General features: G+C 49.3%; 1 protein-coding gene across 24 annotated transcripts in view; it reads right to left on the minus strand.

The window, feature by feature from the left end:
- The window catches only part of Camta1 (calmodulin binding transcription activator 1), an 847,864-nt gene that overhangs the window by 35,340 nt on the left and 796,030 nt on the right, over nt 1-16,494 (minus strand). The gene's annotated exons all lie outside the window — the stretch shown is intronic.

Raw genomic sequence — 16,494 nt, forward strand, 5'->3', positions numbered from 1 at the left:
ACTCTTGGGAAGAATCAGGATTACGCCACAGGAATAAGAGGATCCCAGATCATTCCGAATGTCATCGGTGCCTATGTCAATGCCACGGGTTTTGGTAAACGTGGTGCTGGGGGTGCCAGCAGCACTGAGGAAAGCAGAAGGGTTCTCTTGCCGCTGGATCCCAATGAGAGTGTGCAAATGAGGCACCAGTGTGTGTGTGTGAAACACTCTGGAACAGTGGGTGGGCACACAGCTGAGATGTGACCCGGAAGTCTGGCCAGTGTTTAGAGAAAAACCAGATACGCAAGCCAAAAATGAAGGGACTGACTGAGGCAAGATGTGCAAGGATCACAGGAGGGGTGGGCCAGAGAGGAGGGGGTAAGTTGGGGCCGTGGGCAGCTCGGAACCCTGCTGTCCCGTCGGGCTAACTACACAGCACGGATAAACCTGCAGTACCCCTAACTCTCAGCTCTCCAGTGGGAATCCCGTCTGTTCGTGCATGGCCATGCTCAGAATATACTATGGCCTAAGGAAGGGTTCTCTCGACATCAGCTTCTCAAGGTGAAGCACGGTCATCAGGACCTTGCTAAAGGCAATTATGGCACATTTTCTCCCCCAAATTTCGAAAGGCACAGCTCCATTCAGAACACAACCATCCGGGTCATAGAAAAACTTGGAAAGTGTGGGTAGGTCAGCCGGTGTTCCCTGACACCCCAACAGTAACCCCAGACAGGTGAGTGGGGCGGCTCACATGCAAGAAAGAACAAAAGCAGAGACAACACGCAGGGCTGTCACCACTCCCAGCCCCAGTTCTTCACCAATGCAGGAGGCAGGTACTGTGCGTGCTGCTTTACTTTACAAACAGCAGCACGCGTGGATGGCTCCTCGCTCTGGCCACCCAAACGCCCCAGGAAAGAAGTATTAGAGAAAGACAGGCACAGGCTTCAAGTGCCGTGAAAGACATACTTCTTCCTCTGAAACTGTAAATATTAACTTTCTGTCAAATTCATTTTACTTTATGAAACCAAAATGCAGGAGAGAGACCTTTTCCCAATCCCGAGGTCACCTCCACAGATACCATGAACAGAAACAAATGTGGCGCACTCATGTGAGCTGGGACCCCCAGTCCCACCCCTGCCCTCCTAGTTGATACAGCCATCTTGGATTAATACAGCCATCTTGGAGGATTTCATCTGAGTATTGCCCACGGGAGTAACTTGGAACCGATACTGTCTGAGATGAAGGGAGGGTGGGAAGGATTACCTGAGGGGCCTTGAGAGTTTGGATCCCAGGAACTCAAACAGTACCGGAAACTCATCCCTCTGTCAGAGGTCAGCTAAAGACAGATCCACCCTTGGGTTAAAGCTCAGCTCGAAGCAGCCGTCCCACTATCCTTGGGACATTGCAAAGGCTCCTGCTTCCTTCCTGCAGGGCAGTGCAGTGCTCTGCGTCACCTCCATTCACCTCTGGACCTGCATTAGGTTACCTCACCCACACAATGTAGCTTAATTCTAAACCTCCACAGCCCCAACCAACACAACGTAGCTTAATTCTAAACCTCCACAGCCCCAACCAACACAATGTAGCTTAATTCGATACAATGTAGCTTAATTCTAAACCTCCACTGCCACAGCTGCTCCTTCGTATTCCTGCACTTTCCTCAAGCACTGTTGACCCAGCAGCCAAGATGAGCCACTCCTCAGGAGACAAAGTCACAGAGCCATGTAAAGCCCTGAGACCTGGTTACATCCATCTGAGACAGCCTCCAGTTTCCCGTGGAGCATAGCTGGACTATGCTATGCTAAGGGCGTTCACCTGCCCGTCCCTCTGGCCAGGCCCAGACTGGGGAGACACAGACTCTTCTGACTTGTAAAGACCCAGGGCTGCCCCGGCTATGCAGTGAGTACTTATATATTGTGATGGTTTGCGTATGTTTGGCCCAGGGAGTGGCACTATTAGAAGGTGTGGCCTTGTTGGAGGAAGTGTGGCACTGTGGGGGTGGGCTTGGAGACCCTCCTAGCTGCCTGAGGATGTTCATACTGTTCCTGGCTTCCTTTGGGTGAAGATGTAGAACTCAGCTCGTCCTGCACCATGCCTGCCTGGATGCTGCCATGTTCCCACCTTGATGATAATGGACTGAACCTCTGAACCTGTAAGCCAGCCCCAATTAAATGTTGTCCTTAAAAGACTTGCATTGGTCATGGTGTCTGTTCACAGCAATAAAATCCTAACTAAGACATATATTGATAAGCTACTCCAAGAAGCACTTCATGAAGATACCCAGCCTCCGAATCGTGAGGCAAATAAACACCCATTCTTCACAGATCATCCAGTCTCTAACAGAGTTCTCTGTGCCCATGTCCTCCGCATCCATGGGTTCATCCGAAGGATGGGAAGTATTTTTTTGATGAAGGTGGTGGGGATGGGGGAGGCGGCTCAGTCCGTCAAGCACTTGCCCTACAAGCATGGGAACTTGGGGTTTCTGATCACCATGGAAAGTCAGGATAGATGTGGGAACCTGTCTAGAAGTGTCCACTTGGGAGGCAGAGATGGGATCTCTAGGGCAAAGTGGACCAGCTGAATTAGTTAGGCTCCCAGTCTGGGTTCGAGGTAAATGAAGAGGAGGGGGTGAGGAGGATGCCCCTTGTCAAGAGCTCTGGCTCCACGCCGAAGCACATAAACGCATACAGATGAAAACAAAACAGAAAGCAGGCCTGTAATCACAGCTACCTACAAGGCTGAGGCAAGAGGATCGAGAGTTCAAAGCCAGACTGGGTAACTTATCAACATTACATTTCAAAATTTAAAAGGCCTGGTGGTCCATGCCTTTAATCCCAGAACTCAGGAGGCTGAGTAAGGCAGATCTCTATGACTTTGAGGCCAGCCTGGTCTACCTAGCAAGTTCCAGGCCAGCCAGGGCTACTCAGTGAGATCTTGTTGCCCAGGGCTGTCCATCAGCGATTCGGTACTTGCCGTGTGTTAGAAGCTACCACACTCCAATCCCACCAATCGAGCGCACTGAATGTGTATGGATTTCTGCTCATCATTCCCTACAGATACGGCACACTGACTGACACAGCTTTTACCTCGCATTAGATGCGGCAAACGACAGTAAGGAGACGGAATACACTGGAAGACGTGCATAGGCTCTGTTCAAACACTTCGTGAAGGGGACTCGAGCATTCTCGGGTCCTGGTACCTTTGGGATGCCTTGAACCTGCTGCACCCTGGGTACTGAGGAGGCACTAGACTTTATTATCTCAGTAGGAAATGGACTGACACCGGCAGCTCCCATTCTCAGAGGACTTAAGAGACCGCTGAGCTCTACTAGAGTTCCTGACCCCACAGGTCTGGGCGAGGCCTGGCAGTTACATCTCTCTCTCAAGATGTCCTGGATGCGAGTTGGGATGACATTTCAAGGAGCCTGGCTTGCTTCCACCCCGTGCTCCGATGACAGACTGACAGAGGCACCAACTCCTCCCAACCTTGTGTACTCTCTCCCATCAGAGCTCTTGGCTGGGTCCAACTATGACCCACCCAATTTTCTCTCACTGGTAAGGCAGAGGCCAGTGTCTATCTCATACGGATTAAATAAGCCAACATGAAGGTCTAAGTGAGGAGACTAAGTGTGAACTTCTGTCACGTTGGGGTCTTCTCCCAAGCCAAAGCTATGGGGCCTTTAAATATATATTTAGTTTGTGTGTGTGTGTGTGCGGGTGCGCACATTTTAATGCTTTTATTTACATATCCGTAGCAAAGACCACAGAGCTCCCATACGTTCCTTGCCCAGTTATCCCCAATACTAACATTTCTCGGAACGCCAGTGTTAAGATAAAGTAACACCACTACAGCCCTGTTGCTAACCAAGGACCTGAACCCGACTGTAACTTACTACCCACTAACGAGCCTTTTCTGTTTCTGTTTTAGGCTCCTGGGATTTGTGGCTTTCGGTAGCTCATTTTTGTTTTCCCTAATTCTGAAGAATCCTAATCGGATATTCTGCAGGTGATCCTCCACCCTAGGACTGTCTGCTGGTCAGACAGGCTCTGTGGGGGCTCAAGAGAACACCAGTGGGTCAGGGACAGGGTTGCTGGTTAAGCTGGGATTTTTCTCATGCAGTCTTTGTAAGCAAGGAACTAAAACTCCTGTCTGGGTTCACAGGGAAAGGTGCTGAGTTCTGTGCCTTGGGGAAGAGGTGCCATGTGTAACCTGGTGCTCTCCAGTAAGCAAGGACGTCTTGTCTAGCTCTATTTCGTCAGCCACTTCAAGCGATTGCTCTTGGCGCACCTATGTTCCGGAGTCATAATCTCACCACATACAAGAGCACAAGCACCTCCAAGGTGGACCACGGTCTTCCCACGGGTCACTGCCGTCTTTCTCTTTTGTGTGCTTCCTCATCCTTCAAAGGAGGCTTGCCTTTTACTTCTCCTGCCCCAGCCTTTGAAGCAACAGTCCCCGTGAGATGTGGAGTCTGGATCCTTCCGCTGGAGGATGGAGGGTGTTTAGGAACCAAGCCATGGGTGCTGCGTGCCCTCACTGCTGCTGGGTCACTGCTTCAAGGCTTCATCAGCGAATAGAGCTGTAGTACACGCTTGTGCGTATACAGGCCCGTGCAACCACAGCAACCTGGAGTCGTACTGATAGCTGAGAATAACGATGTTCATTTATACCCTCGAGGCCGCGGAAACATAGACAAAAAGAGGGTGGAAAGAAATAGTGTTTTCTAGACTGAGCACTGAGCACGGCAACAGGAGACACACTGCAAAGACACCCAGTGGTAAGTCAGGAGCGAGAACCCCACAAGCACACAGAAGGGTCGGTACAGTAACCTGCCCAGCCATTCTAATTCTAGTTCCTAAATTCCCAACAATATTAAAAAATATACGTATGGGGTTGGGGATTTAGCTCAGTGGTAGAGCACTTGCCTGGCAAGCGCGAGGTCCTGGGGTTCGGTCCTCAGCTCCGAAGAGAAAGAAAAAAAAATGTAAGTATAAAGAAAACCACTCATGGCCGCAGGTAACCGGTGGTTACAAAGATCAGAAAGAAAACACCACACAACCAGTCGCTGCCCATGATTCAACAACGGCTTGTTGACGCTGTGTGTGGTGGCGCACACCTTTGAACTCAGCGCTCAGGTGGCAGAGGCAGGCAGATCTGAGTTCAAACCCAGCCTGGTCTACATGGTAAAAGACCCAGTCTCAAAAAAAAGCATAAAACAACAAACAAGAATGGGAAGTTAGGGCTTGATTTATCTGATGTCAGCCTTTCCCATCATGCAAAGCACCATAACAGCCAATCAGGGGGCTTCTCTGTCTCTCCGACAGGGATTCTTAACTCCCAAAGGGGTTCATTGAGAATATTCCGAGTTGAGAGCCGCCTCAATCTTTAAAGTTCCTAAGGCGTACCGAAGGCTTAAAGAACAGATTTTCAAGAAATCAGACACCCACGGCATGTTCTAAGTTTAGAAAACACGGAATCTGCCGCTGGACCATGGAGACATCCAGAAGCTTGAGCATCTGCTCTCAGTGAGGGGGAGTCTATGCCAAAAAAGACCCTGAGCCTGCGGCGTCGCCATTTGCCCCTGGTGTTGTACAAACTATTTTAAATTTTACAACTCAATTAATTTTCATGGCTGTACTGAATGGTTTCTGACACGAGACCCAGTAATTTAAAGTACAGGGGGCCCGGGTCTGGAGAGACGGCTCAGCGTTTACGAGCACTGGCTGCTCTTCCAGAGGACCTGAGTTTCAGTTCTCGGCACCCGCATGGCAGCTCACAGCTGTCTGTAACACAGGACCCGATCCCTTCTTCTGGCTTCACTGTGCACCGGATTTGAGTGCATAGGCATACACGCAGACAGAACCCCGGTGCACACAAGACCGGCTCAGCCGTTAAGAGCACTTGCTGCTCTTGCAGAGGATGACCCATGTTTAGTTCCCAGCGCCTACAGGATGGCTCGGAGCCATCAGTAACCCCCGTTCCAGAGATCAGTGGCAGATGCCAGGCAGGAGGGACTACGGTGGGCAGGTGAGCTTCCTGGAGATGTGGCACTGTTTGGCGAAGTTGCAATGGATGTACCTTGGAGAGGCACAGCCCGGGATTGGGGGGGCCTCCTCTCTGTAGAACGTCTTGCTGCTGCTGGGTCTTCCTGTGTCTGTTCTTGCTATATGCCTCTTGAATCTGGCATGGTGGGACTGTGCGTGAGGAGGCCCTCACTCTCTTAGGCAATTTTCCTGTAGATCAATATGAAGACGAGCTTTCTTGACGTGATGTTGTTTAGATGAATTCCTGGCTTACATCATTGTAGGGAGTTAGGGGAGTTGATTGAAAGTTTAAGGAGATGGTTTAGGTTGTTCTGACAGGGTTAGAATTAATAGCAGAACGTTCCCCCATCCCAGGTCGAACAGTCATGGCTGCACAGATTAAGAGAAGGCGCACGGTGAGCTCTCGTGCCTTAAAAGTGTGTGATTTTCCTTGGAAGAGAAAAATAGGCTTGGGACAAGTTAATGATCAAAGGAAACATTTCATTCCAGGCTGGGTCTAAGTTCCTGGATCTTGAGATCTTGAGCTGTCGTCACTGGTTTCCCTGTGCACCGTGAAGAGACACGGCTATGAATAAAGAGTGAATACTTCTGAGGAGAAGAATTAAGGATACATGATCAGCCAGTTTAGCAGAACAGGACTTCAAAAACGAGGCGGAAGAGAGATGATGATCTGTTTCTTGGTAAATCCAAGTTGTCACCAGCCAAGCGCGGGGAGAGACCTGCTACTGTAGACTGCCTTGCTTAAACTTGGTTAGTAGACGGCAAAACAACTATTACTTTGGGGTTACGACAAATGCGTGAAGAGAAAAACAGATAGGAAATGTTTAGTTAGGCGTGAACTTCGAAAGAAGAATACATACTCTATAATCCCGTTGTAATTCTCCACCTGTGCAATAATTTTAATGTTTTTGAAGAGTGTGTTTCATGGTGATTGTTTTTAGAGAATGTGTAACTTGTGGCCGCGGAGCTGAGGTGGTATAAAAGGGATAAGGGGAAAAAATAAAGTGGTTAGAACTTCTTGCTTCATCCACCAATGGTGTGGGCGGGTGCCAGCTCTAGGTTGTCACTGCACATCCCCCTCCTTGGATGGCTGACCATGCTGTCTGAGCTGGTCCTCAACAGATATGGCGCCCTCTTCTGGCCTTCACAATTATTGTCATGCAAGCAAAAATACTTAAAATGTATCTAAAAAAATGTCTAAGTTAAATCGGTCTCTGGGAACCTGTAATACAGAATTGAATGTTTCTGTTATACTGCAGCATACTCCAGCAACTGCTCCAGGTCACTATTCTGTCTTCTGGTGGGTACCTCAACCCCCCTTTTCTCCTAATTCACTGTCTCCAAACACACAAAGAATTTTCCGTGCCTCTGAGCCTTAGCTAATGTCACCGTTTCCCCAGTCCACCTACAAACTTCTGATGCTTCGTGAGCTCAGCCAGCGCTTTCGACGGGGCAATAACAGCAGCTGCTGAGCTGCGACAGGGAGCGCCTCCAAGAAGCCAGGCACACCTCATATCTAAGTCCCATCTTCCAACAACTGAAGGGCCCCCCTCTTCTCTTAGAGAGGAGAGAGCTGAGGCTTGCTAGCCCAAGCTCATGCTGTGTTTAAGATCAGGACGGAAGATCTGAACACAGGCTGGAATCCAAAGTGTTGTTCTTTCCCCTGAACCCAGTTGCCCTTCCCAGTCTTGCCTTGTGTCTGGAGAGAGTTCAGCAAACAATAACACGCTTACTTTCCTATACGCCATCCCACTCCTGGCAAGGCTGTGGGCTTTTGGGACACAGGGATCTGGCACAGGCAGAGTGAGGGCTCGGTGGAAGGAGTACTCTTTTCCAACCTAAGCACCTGGGAGCCAAGATATTGGTGAGGTCATTTACCGACTGGCCAAGGACTCAGCAAACTTCACTGCCACAGTGGATCTATACGCCAACCAGCAGTTCTTACTGCTTCCTTCAGTGGGCAGAGAGGGATTGGTTGACACGGTCAAAACGCAAAGGAGCTGACTTGGAAGGGGGGCGGGGCGGGTGGGAAGCTGTGTTTTCCTGGCTGCCTGCCCTTTTTTTCCCCCCCAGCTCAGGTAAAGAAATGATGTCACTACACAGTTTTGGCTGAGAGGCCTGTCAGCAAGACCCAACCATGTGACGTCCTCCTCACAGACTCAAGCTGGAATTTCCTAGCAGAGCAATGTCACTTTTCTGCAGCCGCTGGCGCTGCACACTAAAAATATCACTGACCCCTAACTGTCAGGTGCCCCCTTCGGGAGACGGGCTCTGCAAACCACCAGTGCGGAGCTCACTGTCGGCAAAAAACCAGAGCCTATCACCAAGTCACCAAAGTGTTAAACAAGTCCATCAGTTTGAGCTGCTTCACGAACTCGCACCTTCGATTATGTGAAACAAAAGGAAATATTTTCTAGAGCCGCCTCAGACGCGTGCTAGGGCACGGGTGTCTGCCGAACCGATCGGCTAATGGGCAGCACAGGCAGAGGCGCGTCCTGTGCGCTGAGCCACGGCGAGTCCTGTTGCCAGAGGGGGAGAGTTTGCCTTGGCAGGTAAATGAATGAAGGAGCCACCATCAAATACCATCTGCTATTTTAAAACACGCTATTTGTGTCTCAAGTGCACATGTGCCTCCTGTTGCTATTTGGATGGGGGACGAGAAGCCGTCTCTCGTTCCATTTACAGCCTCTGGCTTCAGTGGCAGCGAGGGCTGACCGAGCGGGAGGAGGCATGGCCGAGATTATTTCTGTAAGGATTGTAACTGCTGCTCAGGAAGTCTCCTAAGTGTTTCAGGAAGCTCGGAAAGATGGGGCAAGTCAAGTCGCCTCATTCCTTCCCGGAATTCACGGGGCCACCGGAGTCCATTAAGCTGCTCCTCCTCCCTGGCAAGCCACATAAGATGTCCAAGTGCAGAGGGAAGAGAAAGGACCGGTCCACGATGAGGCACACACTGTGCCACTCCGATTTTTCCAAAGCAACTGCTAAATTTAGCCTTAGGGGGGGAAAAAACGGCCACACTCCGCTTTTTAAAAAAACCCTCCTACTCTATGGACCAAAACACTGGATGGAACTTCTGTCCTAGCTAGGGTGTCTCCGCCACTTGCTTCTATCTGCAGGGGGGGTTGGGAGTCCGATTTCTCCTCCATGTCTTTGTTCCACACGATTCTGAACAAGAGTCTTGGGAATGCCCAAAGACTCTTCTGGGAGGCTGCAGAACAAAGCCAACTGACTGGGGAGACAGCAGCGAGGAGCCTTGCAAGCCCAACCAGTCTCTCCCACCTGCGGTTGTCCAGTGAGAGAGCTGGAGGCGCAGGGTGAGCTTATTCTCCAAGGACCCTCCCCTCCAAGGTTTCGTGGGGTGGCTGCGGAGCTCAGCTGTCTCTGTGGAGCTTGTGGCAGGAGAGCGCCCCAAGGTACTGCAAGAACTGACTAGAGGGTCAGTGCTCGCTTTCCTACAGTGAAGGGTGCTAACTCCCCAAAAGGCAGCCGAATCAGAGGGCAGCCTCAACGGTCCCAGCCCACTGAGAAAATGCAACACACAATGAAGCCCGGTAGTTGCAGATGATGAGTATATGTTAATAAAAAATAAACATGATAAACAGAAAAGGAGACATCGGACAGACATGGGGGCGGGGGAAGGGGCAGATTACCCCAATGCCTGAGGTTTTTCCAAGACTGGTGCCGGCCTGCAACTCTGAGGAGAGACAGAAGGATGAGGGGGTGGAAGGAAAACTAATACTGGCTTGTACAAAGGAAATTCAGAGAAAAACCCCCAATGCCTGAGGACTGAGTAGGACAAAGCCGGCAGGACTGTCAGAAGGCAAAACAGGGTATTCAAGTGAAGACAGGTTGGTGGTTACCAGTGTTATCAAAAGCCACCTAAAATCCTCCCCTGGGGAGAGTATGGGGGAAGAGGGACAGAAAGAACTGTGCCTGAACTGGGGCTATGGAGCTGTGATAACCAAGACAGCTCAAGTTTTGTTAACCAACAAGCGTCTAAAACGAGAGCTCAGCCTCTGACTGATGCACAAAACACAGACAGGCCACCAGGTTATGTCCAGCCCCACCACAGCACCCCCAGCATTCAGGACACATAAGAGATACACACTGAGCCGGGCATGGTGGCCCACACCTTTAGTCCCAGCGCTGGGGAGGCAGAAGCAGGTGGATCCCCGTGAGGTTAAGGCCAACCTGGTTTACACAGTAAAGTGCCAGGGCTGTGTAGAGACCCTGTCTTAAAAGGGGATGGGGGGGAAGGAAGGAGGGAAGGAGGGAGGGAGGGAGGGAGGGAGGGAGGGAAATACACACTGAGAAACATCTGGCAAATGAGTGACTTCACCCATCTGAAAGATAAGATGTGAACTTCAGTAACAAGCTACTGTCATTTCTATGGTGGTCTGTTTTTTCTAACCAAGTTACTAAAACCAATTTCTTGCTTTTATTTATTTATTTATTTATTATTTATGTATTTATTTATTTATTTATTTAATCCCTGCTGTCATACACCTCAAACTCACATTTAGCCCAGAACAACGACCAGCATCACCTCCTGATCCTTCTATCTCTACCTCCAGATATGCAGGCAGGGGTTCCGGCATGCACCCACACATTCCCCTCCCACTTATTGTCCTTCATCTGGCACAGCCATTTTTTATCTACCCCACTGACGAGATATGAAACACCCGCTTCTGAAACAAACAAGACCTCTCACCAAGACCATGCGATTCAACCTCTTTTGTTGTTTTTGTTGTGTTTTTACCTTAAAAGCAGTGCTCTGTAAGGTTAGGAAGGAGGCTACAGGAAGCGGAGGTGGAAACTTAGTAACAAAAGAAAGGCTGCTTTATAGGGCACCTGGGAAGAGGAGGCAGAGAACCCTGGCTGCTTCCAGTTCCGGCTTCTACTCACAGTAGTTTTCAGCGTCTGAGAAACCATGCACTCCACACACGGATTGCGAGAATTCCCCTGCTGGTTCCAGACTCAGATCCTGCAGGCCTGCGGTTGGCATGCCTTGGCTCTCAAAGCTGACTGTGCCATCTGCACAGACACTCTGATGACTTGCTAACTTGTGAGAATGTTGAAGTTCAAAGTAATTCAAAAGCGAGTTATCTTTGTTTATTTTTAAGACGGGGTCTCACTATGTAGCCGTGGCTAACTAGTCTGGCCTTGAACTCAAAGATTCCCCCCACTTCCGCCTCTGAGATTAAAGACATGCACCACCATGCCCAGCCTAGCCTTTTATTTTTTAAAGACGAGGTTCTACAATGGTATACTTCTATCCCACAACTTGAACATTTAATAACCGTATTTTTTTTTGCAATGCTATAAACTCTGGGATAAATATAGACATAGTACTTTTTAGTCCCTAAAATAGTGGCGAGAACACAGGTAAGTCTCAACAGATAAAAGACTTAAAGATGGTATTTTATAATCCACCACAGGTCTTTCTGATAAAGGGATATACATTTTGTTAGACTCAGCGTGGGTCTTGAGAGATTTTGTGAAGAACAGGTTTTAGGAAGTGCCTGGACCTCCGCATCTTTCTGAGACGGCTGTTTGTCCTGCCCCGGAACAAGGACAAGTCCGTGTCGGCACTGTGCTCAATCCATGTGTTGACTGTGGTACTTAGCACTCACACCCTAGGCCAGGTCTGAACCCAACTCCATCGGGCCTGGCTTTCCAGGTGGGGCAGAAGAGCATAAGGCAGCCAGTGTTCCAAGCGCATGCGGGGCAGCCCTGTCCTGCTACAGTCACACAAGTCCCCGGAGTGGACTTCCTGAACCACTCCATTCTAAAGGGGTAAGGAACAGTTACAAAATGGATCAAGGGGATGGCTCGGCCGTTAAGAGCACTGACTACTCTTCCAGAGGTCCGGAGTTCAATTCCCAGCAACCACATGGTGGCTCATAATTAACCATTTATAACGGGATCTGATACCCTTTTCTGGTATGTACTCATAAACAAATAAATCTTAAAAACAAAACAAAACAAAACAAAAAAACCCCTAAAGGTTAATCATGAACTCTGGCAGCCAACCAGCCACAGAAAGCCTCCACTGCCAGCCCCCACCCCACGGTTCCTTTCTCCCTCCTCACTTTTCCTGGCTATCCCTCCCAGAGTCCATTTAGTCCCCTCCTTCCCCTTGCATAGCCATTGCAATCCTGGATGCTACATCTGTTTGAGGCGGCAGGTGAAAATACGTACAACTGACACATTAGATGAAGTCAAATCAAGAGCCAGGCACACGCACAAAAGCATCGCCGAGAGCTCCAAGGGTTAGGAGACCAGACGAAACAAGAGGCCACTGATGTCAGGATCAGACCTGTCACTTGCCTACATACATGACCTTCCATCCCTAGTATCAACATCTGAAGAGGGACTGGAGGGATGGCTCTGCAGCTGGGTGCTACTGCTGTCCCAGAAGAGACTGGTTGGTTTTAGCACCGGCCAGGAGGCTCACAATCACAACTGCTTATAACTCTAGCTCCAGAGGGTCCATCGCCCCCTTGTGGCCTTTGTAGGCAATGCACTCACTGGCACACACTTAAATGTAGACACACGGGGTTGGGGATTTAGCTCAGTGGTAGAGCGCTTGCCTAGGAAGCGCAAGGCCCTGGGTTCGGTCCCCAGCTCTGAAAAAAAGAAAAAGAAAAAAAAATGTAGACATACACAACACAAAGAAACATGCATGTGCAGCACTCACACACACATGCACAGTGCTATCTGAAAGAAATGTCTTCCGTAGGCACTGATGGTAGCTCATAACCACCTGTAATGAGATCTGATTCCCTCTTCCGGTGTGTCTAAAGAGAGCGACAGTGTCCTCACATACATAAAATTTTGGAGTATCATTCTGAGTTCTATACAAGGCTCCTCACCGAAGACCACCCCGTTTCCTAAGTCATCTTATGTAGATTTTCGCTCAAGCACCACAGTTTTATGACGTGATGTCACCATCTCCCTGGTTTGGGAACGTACTGTAACTGTATGTGACGTGTCGCTATACTCTGTAAGCTATGCAGTTTAGTGCCTTGTAGTGTACAACGCCTGTCCATGTTACGTTTCTTGTTTCCCCTGCAAATGCTATTTACTGCAGGTTTAAATGGTTGTCAGGCTAGCCCAAGGGCCTAGCACTGTTAAAAGTGTGAAGTATTATTGATGGGCCGATAAGCTTTTTTAAAACAAATGTTCCTCATAGTCATAGATTTTAAACCCTTGGTTCCCTGTCTGTGACCCTTTGGGGCTCTGGATATTGTTGCAGGAAGTGCAGTAACTGGGGGGAGGGTTTTGAAATTAAAAGCCTGTTCCACTCTTCAGATCACTCTCTCTGTTCCAAGCTTGCACCAGGAGGCATGCATGTGTTCATACACACACACACACACACACACACACACACACACACACGTGCACATACAGGCATGTACATGTGTGCGTGTGCACACACATGCACATGCACACACATGCACACATGCACATATGCGTATGCCATGCATGCGCTCGCACACATACACACACACACACACACACACACACACACACACACACACACACACAAAAGAGTGCCCGCTTTCTGCTCCTGCTGCTCCCTTCCCCACTTTCTCTGGGTTGCCTTGGGTTTTATCACAGCTTGCTCTCCCTGGCTTTTTACAGTAGGAACCAAAACACCTTTCACACATTCAAAAGCTGAGGGCATTGATTCTGGCCAGAGAGCAATCAATGGTTTCTTTCACAAGAGAGGACGACAAGGTACTTAAAAACAATCTTTGTTGGGAAGTCCAAACCACAAGTGTGTGATGTGAAGAAGCTGAATCGTATTTTCTGAAAACGGTCCTAAGGAGCGTTGGTCAGCAACCCTCCCCGGGGTGGGGGTGGGGGGAGGTCAATAAACAGCCATGAGCTCTGGTGTCTCCTCATTCAAAATGGGACAGGATCGAGAACACACAAGGCACCTTCCTGCTGAGTTTCTGTGGCTTCAAAGTGACGATCAGAGTAAGGATCACAAAGTGTCAGTTCCCACACAGCGTGCCCACCTGACCTCCCTTCCTCTGGCCTGGGGGGAGGGGGTTGCATACAGTGTTTCTGAGCCTACCTCAAAGCCACACATTCAAATTCTGTAACATCAGGAGACGGGGTCTCTGGTGAGCAGTCAGGTCATGGTGGAGTACTTATGAACAGGACTACTGCCCTTTAAAGAGGTCCCAGAGAGCCATCTTGTTCTTCTGTAACACAGGGACATGAACAGCTGGGCAACACCACCCAGGAGAAAACAACCACACACTCCGGCACCCTGATCTGGGGCTTCCAGCCTCCAGAACTGTGGAAACTCCTACGTTCGTATACTGCCTGCAGATGGTATGATGTCACAACAGCCCAGACTAAAAACTACTCCTGCCCTGTACTTAAGGGGAGACTGGCACTTGGCTCCCGGGGTGAGTGGATAAAGGCCGGACACTTGACTTCAGCTGGGCCAGAATCCAGAAAGTGGCTCATCTGTGCTAATAAGGAACGTTTCGGGGAAACGCAAAGGTCGGTCTGTCTTCCCAGACAAGTTTGCTAAACCAGGGGGTATGAAGCTGGCGCTTTGAGCAGGCCACTTCAGGAATACCTGCCTGAGACTAAAGAGCCAAGAGAAGGTGGACTGCATATGACTTAAGTACCATTCCTTAGGACGTCACCTGAGTACCCAGAACCAGTGTCCCCGAAGAAAATGCCAAACCTGGACTCAATGACGCAAGGGACTTCCTTTCTTCATAATCTGATTCAAGAGGGAGTCTTGTCATTTGCAGCTAAAAGGGAGGCATGTGGTGGGGCGGGTGAGTAAAGGGGAGGGGTTTCCTCTGCAAACCTAGAAACCACATAAAGACTGATAGAGAGAACTGACTTCGTAATGTTGTCCCTGAGTCGTAACAAGCTGGGATGCTCGCCCATATACGATAGCTGACTTACCTATATGGTTCCTTTTTTTTCTCCCTAATTTTAAAAGTGGTGGCTAATCAGTTAAGAGGACCCAGGTTTGACTCCCAGCTACAGGGCAGCTCCTAACCGGCTGTATCCAGTCCTGGGAGATCTGATGCCTTTTAGCTTCTATGAGCACTAGGCAAGCACAGGGCCCACGTACGCATCATGCACGCAGGCAAAACATTCATACATATAAAATAAAGTTTAATTTGTTTAATTTCTTTTTAAAAAAGGAAACTGTAAAATGACGGTCTTTTTGCTAAATACCAGGAAAGTTCTATTTTTCACTTATAAGTAAAAATATTCCTATCACCAATCCTATTTTAGTCCCGCCCTTACACTGCTGTAATTTTCTCCAGACAACAGGAAAAGGACGGCAGAACCAAGCCGCCGCGCTTCTCTGGAGCACAACTTGACGCTCATCACCCACAGAAGTCAGAAAAATGGCAGAGGCAGACTGTGCTCTGGCCTAGCTGCAGACCATCTGTCGTCGGATTTGTGTCTCGAAGAATCTTAACTCTTCAAGCCTTGAGTTACTGAATGCTGAGGCACCAAGACACACCCAGCAGAGCAGAATGGCAACGTAACACCAGACCTGAAAAAGGCGGTGTAGGAATTACCCTTTGATTCTTTCTTACTGTGGGCCTACAGCAACAGAACCCACGAGGCAGACAGACAGGCAAGCAGACGGACACACAGACTGCTGAAACAGAAGCACTTCCTATGTGTACTGAGCTTTGAATTTTAAAAGTTGGTGGTGCTGACCCACTGAACCGACTTCTTGAATCACTTACAACTCTGGGAGCCAGGTAAGGGGTGGAGACGCAGGGATGATATAAGGCAGTCCTTACTAGTTTAGTTAGTGGCAAAGTGAACACACCACTCAAGTACCCATCTTACTGTATGATATGACACGAAACAGCTGTCGCCTATACGCATCCCTGGACAGCAAGTTCCCCCGCCAACCCTAGGAAACCCGTGAAGATGATTCACACGTCTGACCTAAGCCACTTCCCACAGGTTCGGTGTCCAGGTTTTCAGGGTCGCCCCAAGACCACTTAAGAAGGACTCACATCCAGTGGAGACCTTGAACTGACCTCAGTGGGAGATCACATGACGTCTGTGTCTAGACTGCCAAGAGACAAGACCAGACCTAATGTATAAATAGGACCGTGTTGGTTTCGAGCTTAAAGAATATTTCCACTTCAAGATTCTGTCACTGTTTACCAAGGAGCATGAGGCTGAATGCTGTCCCTCTTGGTGTGCGTCAGGCTTCAACAGCTAGACTGTGTCACGCCAGGGAGAGTCAGGGAGGGAAGCCACCCCCTCACACACCACTAACAGCCACTGAGCTATCCAGATGCTGGAAAAGGTTGAGTCGATATGGAGGGACCTGAGTCGAGCTTGGAGAACATTCAGACAGCATTTAACATGGAGTATTAACTTATGGAAGCTTCAGGCTTGGCTGCTATACTAGGTCCCTAATCTTCAGCCATGTCACAGACCTAGACAGTGG

Source organism: Rattus norvegicus, chromosome 5 (genome assembly GCF_036323735.1).
Source record: "Rattus norvegicus strain BN/NHsdMcwi chromosome 5, GRCr8, whole genome shotgun sequence".
NCBI classification, from domain to species: Eukaryota; Metazoa; Chordata; class Mammalia; order Rodentia; family Muridae; genus Rattus; species Rattus norvegicus.